Source organism: Callithrix jacchus, chromosome 21 (genome assembly GCF_049354715.1).
Source record: "Callithrix jacchus isolate 240 chromosome 21, calJac240_pri, whole genome shotgun sequence".
NCBI lineage: Eukaryota > Metazoa > Chordata > Mammalia > Primates > Cebidae > Callithrix > Callithrix jacchus.
This window is the reverse complement of record NC_133522.1, coordinates 8,408,680-8,417,313: the sequence shown is the minus strand read 5'-3', so window position 1 is coordinate 8,417,313 and position 8,634 is coordinate 8,408,680. Positions and strand designations below refer to the sequence as shown.

The 8,634-nt window shown below is 38.1% G+C and overlaps 1 pseudogene; it reads right to left on the bottom strand.

Moving 5' to 3' along the window:
• Nucleotides 1-6,837: 6,837 nt before the first annotated feature.
• On the bottom strand, nucleotides 6,838-8,350 carry LOC100409105 (phosphoglycerate kinase 1 pseudogene; annotated as a pseudogene).
• Nucleotides 8,351-8,634: the final 284 nt, after the last annotated feature.

The window sequence follows — 8,634 nt, the reverse complement described above, 5'->3', positions numbered from 1 at the left end:
CCAACATGGCTGCCACAACTGTCCCAGGAATCTGAATTAACCACAACTACTTCTGTCTCTATTGAGACTTAATGGTGGCTCCCTTTCTTTCCCTCACCATCTCCTTATTCCAGATCTAGGCACATGCTTGCTGTGTTTGACAGAGCCCAGGTCAGGCATCTCTGCTCTGCCTGTAAGTGATGCTGGGAAAGGATATGCATGTCACTGACATCATTCAGTCTGGAATTTTCCAAGCATAAGATAGCAGTGCAAATGGGGTATCCACAAAGGCAGATATATGTCCACTATAATCACCTGCAAGTTTTCCCTAAAATTGGAGACTAACATAAGAAACTGATAACATGAATTTACTTATAAACAGACAGTCTTGTCTCTACTAGAGATTCTTTGTTTATAAGTAAATTACAGAGGAAAGAAGTTGGCTGAAATATGAAAAGTTCTTTTTATCCAAGAATTTAGATTAAGTTTACTTCTTAGTTTCATTTAGAAATAAGCAGCTTATACCTGATTTGACTAATTGAATGCTGATTGCAATGCCACAAGTTTGAAATTTCTACAATATAACACCCTATATTCTATGATGTGTCCATAATTTAGCTTCTTTGAGAATAGGAAGTTTACATTTTTGTAAAATGCTTTTTGAATTGTAATTAACAATAAAAATGGTCAGATAAGCAAGATGTGAATATATTTGATACTACAGATTATAAGCATTACTGTATCTCAGCTAAGCTTTTAGAGTTTGTATTTGTTTTACTAACACTAGAAATCTTTTGTTTTGATGTTTGGAAGTCAGTTGCCCATGGGCATCCCTTGGACACCCACAATGAGAGTTTAACGAATTTGCTGTTCTGAACTGAAGTACTTTACCAATGGCTCCTACTGTGAGTAGAATTGACTTAGATTGCAAAATCTACAGGCACAGCAAGAGCCAGGGGTACATCACATCATTACAAGAGAGTATCTCCTGCTAGCTGCAAGCCAGTATGAGGAGACACTGGAGAAGACCATGAAGGCAGAAAGTAAACAACAACAATAAATCTCAAAAACAGTAACAATACAAGGAAGACTTCTCTGTGCTTTTAACATTTAAATTCTCTCTCACTGGAGAGGTTATTGAGATTTAATTACAACTCGAGGCTTCATTTGTTTAAACTTTTATTGGGACTCTTTTATGGAAACATATTTCCACTATATTTTGATAATCTTTTACTATAAAATCTCATCATAATGTAATATTTAATGTAAATAATAGATGTTTATATAATAATAACCATAATTCTACCATTTATTAATTGAATGAATTGAATGTAGGTATTTTTATTTATTGAAAAAGAAAGCAACGATATACTTTCAAATAGAATTATGATGCTAATTTTTCTCAAAACTTTCATTCATTTCTTTATTCATATTACTAAGACGCTGATACTGGTCCCTTTATTGAATTTGCAACTACATTACTTATATATATGAACTGCACATTTTTTGACAGTTATTTGATATACCTATGGATTTATGAAAGTTAACAAAAACTGTCACCGGAAATTCGTAGTTTAGAAAGTACTGCTCCAAATTATAAGTCGCTTTTTTTGCCTACTCTGCACCAAATAAGAATATTTACCCTTTTTAAATATCAGTAGCCAATCACAGCTATGTAGGATTTTTAAACTAGAAAGAAAGAAAACATATTCTGGGACATGTTCATAGTGAGTTCTCTTAAATTTTAAGGGAAATTATCAGGAGAACATATTTCTAATTTTCCATTGTAAATGTCAATTGTTAGACTCCTACTTTGCTATTAGGTCGAATTTGGGAGTCAAATGATTCCATTTGGGGGATGGAAGAAATACATGAGTCACGTTTTAAAGTAAAATTATGTATTTTATTGATGTATCAACATATGCTTAAAATAAGAAGAAAATGCAGGAAAAAGAAAAGGTGGCCCCTATTCCTACCACACAAGGATGCCCAGCGTTATTTTGCTGTATTTTCTAGTATTCTTGTATTGATTCTTTAAAATAGGCTAACATGCTTTAAGTAATTATTTTTATTTAATGCTACATTATCTATATTATTCATATTGTTATAGATTTTTATTGTAATAACAGCTACATATCTCATAAAACTACGAGAATTTAACCATTATGACATTTGAAAGTATTTACATGGTTTCTAATATTTTCAAAGTAATAAATGACACTAAAATTTCAGGCTAAATGCATTGATTTTTGGGGTAGGAGTAGAAATATATAATAAGAGGTTGTCAAATCTAAAGGCTTTGATACCTAGACTTTTAAAAATGACTTCCCAGAGTTTTAACTAAGTTTCTGGAGGGCAATATAAAAATACATGTTAGTATCTATAATATCTCTCTATTATTTAAGTTGGGCATTAGACATTTTTATTAAAAATAATTATAATGGATAGACTAAAATAATCAGAGCTATGTATTTATTTTAATAGAGAAAAATCCAACAACAATGGTTGGTTACCAAAAGCTTATAAACAAAGCTCTATAGCATGACATATTACTACAGAAGCAAAAATAATGATACGAAATTATTTTGACAGAGTTTAGATTACAAACTTAGTCATAAAACCATATATAAACACACATATATTTTAAATATATTGAAATGTGTATTATATATACACATATATCTGATAAGAATACATTTATAAATATTAATTTTCTCTTGTTTTTGTACATGTTTATTTTTATGGCAAAAATATATTTTTTAACCAGAAAAAAATTAGTTTTTACCACATTTCATTTACTAGAGCCTTCAGTGAGAATGACATTGTAATCCTACATTCAGCCTATAAAAGAAGAATGCAAATTTGAAAATCAACTGTGAAAACTACTTTTGGAAAAAACTGCCCTATTTTAGACACCTGGCAGTTACAATTTCAAATAAAGATATGGCATATTGTGTGGCATTAATTTCTATTTGTAATGACTACATTATATCTTTCAACATAAATTAAAATATGTGAATAAAATGTTTACTTCTATCATCAGTGAGCCTAGCCTAGTGTCAAAAATAAGACTCTGTGCTTGGAGTAGGAAGTGGAACACAGCAAATGCACACTTCTTTTTTCTCATTTTGACTTTAACTTATTAGTGATTATAGTTTTACTACATTCTTTGGAAAACGTTTTTAGGCCGGGAGTGGTGGCTCATGCCTGTAATCCCAGCACTTTGGGAGGGTAAGGCAGGCTGATCACCTGAGGTCAGGAGTTCGAGACCAGCCTGGCCAACATGGTGAAACCCTGCCTCAATAAAAAAAATAAAAAAATTAAATATGTAATAATTTCATAATTTTAGTACACTACTATCTTCATTTTAACTTTCTATTCCTGTAAGCACAAGTTTCCACAGAAAATTTTAATAGATTATCCCCTATAAATATGTGTTACATTCATACTTGTATACAGTTTTATAAAAATTGTGCTTTTTTTTTTGAGGCTGTCATATCAATGGCAGTGGTGAGCAGTCTGAAGCAGCCAGTGCCATCAGGCCGGCAGGAGCCCCACCTTCCAATTCCCAGCTGTAACTACATAACCCATGACTGTTCATCCATGCATTCCTGAACTCTTGGGGTCTCAGGAAGGCCCCTCTTGCCCTTGCAAGCTTGGAAGTGCCTGCTCCTGCTGCCTGGTTTCTCCCCACTTTCAGCATCTGCTCCAATCTCAGAGCAATGTGGGGCCAAGCCTGGGCACTGTTGCAGCCTCGCCAGGAGTGCACACACTTGAGACACACAAGGACCCTGCTGACTTGAGGCCCTGTGGACTTTGGGCACCGACAAGCATGGGAGGGAGGCTGAGATGGGGGCCAAGGACAGCGCAGTGCTTGCCTACAGATGCCCTTTGGCATGAGCTGCCTGGGCACCCATAGATGGTGGCAGGAGAGAGACAAGCTCCTATGTGGAAAGGGGCAGTTCCCCAGTGAAGCTCCATCTTCAGACCAGGCTGTGGCCAGCTGCCAGTCCTGCAGACTAGAGTGAGAACATGTGGTGCTTTTTCAGGCCATGGCCACCCATGGACCAATCAGCACACGTTTCCTCTCATCTGAGGCCCACAAAACCCCAGGGCTCAGACAGAGCAGAACAGTCATCAGCCAGCTGCAGAGAGGATGGATCCACAAAAGGGCCTCCTCTCTGCCAGGAGGTGAACACTCCTCAGGACACCCTGGCTGCATGGCTGTGGAAAGGAGCTGCCCCCTGCAGGAGACTTAGGTGTTCTGTCACTTAATAAAGCTCCTCTTCTTGCTCACCCTCCACTTGTCTGCTTATCTCATTTTTCTTTGTGGTAGGACTAGAAATCCGGACTTGTCAAATGGTGGTGCTAAAAGAGCTGTAACACAAACAGGGGGCTGAAACATGCCCCTTGCTCAACACATTGCAGCTGAAGAGTGGAGAAGAACCGTGGCCCTTCAGAAATCCCAGACCTGGAAGCTTCCCAAGCTAGGGCTGTGACTCCCTCCTTGGGACTCTGTAGTTCCTGGCATCTTCACGCTTCCAGATGCAACTGTGTTCCCGGTGCCAGCTGTGGAAGTGGCTTGTTTGGCCACAGCTTTGCAAAGAGCGAGCACTCACATCGGCACCTGGAGCTGCCTGTCCTGCAGATAGCACATCTGACCGTGCTCAGTGGCTAGACCCCACGCTCATTCATACACCCGTCGCTGTTCCACACCTGACTCACCCTTGGCAGGCGTGGGATCCAGACCGGGAGCGTGAGCTGAGTGCAGACTGCCAGGCCAAGCAGGTAAAACAAGCCCAGCAGGCCCGAGCAAAACTAGGGCAACAGCGCCACCAGCCACAGAGGTTTCCGACCAGAAAAACGACACCTCAATGATCCTGTAACTATATAACAGGGTTAGAAATTAATTATGAATGCTAATCTTATAGAATAGTCATTTCTATTAAGAGTACAGAAACTGGTCAAATGTAAATTGACCTTTCAGAAGGAAAAAATGATATTCATTCTTTTCTGTTAATGCTAATTTTAAGACAAAGAAGTCATATGTTTTTGTTCCTTTTATAATAAATTTCTTCCCTTTCTATAACATGTAATATTAATTGTGCCCAGGTTCCAGGACATTTTAATCTTTGCCTCAGTTAATTCTCACTATATGAAAAAAGTTACTCCTCTTAGCTACAGATAATTATAAAGACCCAGAAAGTTTTTCATGCACACCAGGCGTCACTCACAAAAGCAAGTGCATCCCCTGGCAGTTGTGTGAGGAAAGGGGCAGTGGGAGGCTGACAACAAGCTCTTTTCACTGAGAAACATTTCAAAGGAAAGATATTAACTTATCAATATTGTCCTTGAGTATAATGAGCATTTTAAATAATACACACCTGAACTTTTCATGTGGAGCATTTTATTTTAGAAATGTATGGCTTTCTCTATTTATCATTTATTTTAAAACTACATATATCTGCTCTCGCTTATCAACTCTTCTTCATTCAAGAAAAGACTGTCTACCAGACAGAAGAGCATGAATGTGCAACCAATAATCATATTGTCTGTCTAATTATTAGTCTATCTAAATAGCTTCAATATATTTTTCTGCTTTTATAGGTAATTAATTTCTAAAGTATTAAGACAACAAATATGTCATATACATTAATTTGTTATGTGACGTAACTAAATGAACCAGTGTACATACAAGTGCTTGAGAAACTCCTACACAGTTACAAATACTTAAACAGTACATGGTAGCTAGTTAGACTTCTAAAACGTCATGTAACAATTGACAGCTACTTCCTTCAGAATCTGATTTGGAAGATTATGTCTTATGGGAACAGCTTTACCCTGCTTCTTCTAACCTTGAAGTTTTACATTTTGTAAACAGCAAAGCAAGCCTTGGAAAACCTTGTAATTGAAAAGGTAATATATGATACCATACAACGCACACACTGAATTCCTATTTCTGTGTACTCGTAACTTTATGTATTAAATGACTGAGTCTGTAATTCCAATATGTAAATTCACACAGTTCAATTTAAGTTTTACACTAGCCTTTAAAAAAAAAAAACAATCTATGGAGTATACCACTAGGTGGCAGAGAAAGATCAGAAAATTTCCATCACATACTCATCTATTAAAATGTATATATAATGCACTTAAAAGTCTGTCTTGAATTACATTTAATATATAAAATTATGGTTGGTTTCAGTATGCTTTTAGTTATTATGAAAACATAATTTATAAATATTTTTACCAAATACGTTTTAACAGAAAATATTTTATTCATTTGTGATATAGACATCTATATAATAAATATGTATGATAGGTAAACACTATGTGTGTGCATGTGTGTGTATGTACTAGCAAGTTTTATATCTTATATAGAATAATATTTTAGGAAAAAACAAAATGTAAACTCACCCTCTTACATCCTATTCACATTTTCTTTTGTGCTAAAATCTTAAATTTTTTCTAGCTAAGAATAATTCAACACAATTATTATTATATTCATATACTCTAACATTTTACTTTTCTATCATTACATACATGACTGTATTTAAATTACTATATTTTATAATAAATATAATTTGCTATTTGTAGGTATCTTCTAAATTATCTTTTTTCATATTCATATTATTTTTATAGGGTTATTAATCAAAAGTTTCAAACAACTACTGATTTTTTTTTCACAGTTTCAATGGACACTTTTATTGTTTCTTTAATGGATCATCAATTTCACCTCCTTACCTACAAAGGCAATTTCATCTTGTTTCCACGCTGAGTAGTGAAACCGTGACAAAGCTAATAAGAATAAGCTACATCAAAAGAGAACTAAGCTAACACAGCTCACTAACAGGCAAAATATAAATATGTGCACTCTAGAATGCACAATGGTTTAGTCACTAAGAAATTCACATGGGATCTTGAAGAATGTAGGCATATCCAGGGTGCAGTAAAGACGAGCTGAGATGCTGTGCAATGGTTTAAGGGTTCCTGGCACTGCACCTCTTGGCCACTAGCTGAATCAACATGGAAGGTTTTGGCTAATGCCAAATGGAGATGCAGAAAATGCTAAGTTGACTTGGGGGCTGTGCACAGGAACTAAAGGGCAGGAAAGTACTAAATATTGCTGAGAACATCCACCCAAGAAAGGACTTTCCCTTCCAAGGAGCTCTAAACTGGCACCACCCCCAGTGCTTACATGGCTGACCTCATCCTCTGTGTTCCATTTGGCGCAGCAAGTGGCAGTGTCTCCACCACCTCTGATGGTGATGCAGCCCCTAGAAGTGTCTTTCACCACCTCATCCATGAGGGCTTCAGTTCCCCAGGCAAAAGCTTCCCATTCAAATACTCCCACAGGACCATTCCACTCAATCTGCTTAACCCTAGTGACAGCCCCAGCATACTTCTTGCTGCTTTCAGGACCACAGTCCAAGCCCATCCAGCCAGCAGGTATGCCAGAAGCCACAGTGGCTTGGCCAGTCTTGGCATTCTCATCAAACTTGTCAGCAGTGACAAAATCAACAGGCAATGTCATCTTGACACCATTCTTCTCAGCTTTGGACATTAGGTCTTTTCCAGTCTTGGCTCCCTCTTCATCAGACAGAGAAGTACCGATCTCTGTGTTGTTGAGCACCTTAAGGAAGGAAAAAGCCATTCCACCCCCAATAATCATCTCATTGACTTTGCCCAGCATATTATTGATCAGCTGGATCTTGTCTGCAACTTTAGCTCTGCCCAGGATGGCCACGAAGGGCCGCTCTGGGCTCTCTAAGGCCTTGGCAAAGTAGTTTCGGTCCTTCTTCATCAAAAAACCACCAGCCTTCCATGGCAGATTGAGCCCTACCATGGAGCTGTGGGCTCTGTCAGCACTGCCAAAAGCATCGTTAACATAGACATCCCCTAGCTTGGAAAGTGAAGCTCAGAAAGCTTCTATTTTGGCTGGCTCAGCTTTAGCCTTGCTCCCAGAAGCATCTTTTCCCTTCCCTTCTTCCTCCACATGAAAGCGGAGGTTCTCCAGCAGGATGACAGACCCAGCAGCTGGGTTGGCACAGGCTTCTTCCACTTCTGGGCCTACACAGTCCTTCAAGAACAGAACATCCTTGCCCAGCAGAGATCTGAGTTCCATAGCAACTGGCTCTAAGGAGTACTTGTCAGGCATAGGGACACCATCAGGCCGGCCTAGGTGGCTCATACGGACTACTGACTTGGCTCCATTATCTAAGCAGAATTTGATGCTCGGGACAGGAGCCTTAATCCTCTGCTTGCTTGTTATCTGGTTGTTCTTCATAGGAACATTGAAGTCGACCCTCATAACGACCCACTTCCCTTTCACGTCCAGCTTGTCTAGTGTCAGCTCTTTAGAAAGAGACATTTTGGAACTACAGCCGGGAGAGAGGACGGTGATTCTGACAGTGAGGGAGCCGGCTGCGGACGGGCACTCGGAAGGCTTGCAGAAGGCTGAGCACCACAGCTACTGATATTTAAAGGAATATTTCTACTTTCCATAGTTGACGAATTTGGTAAAATAATAAAAGATTTTCTCTGCTAATTCTTAGTCTTTACTTGAGTGAAGAGAGACAGATGTTTTTTTCTAACAGAGAATATGAGAATGCAGCGGACTGAGCTAACAAATGTCAGGTCTGGTTTTGCTTCCAC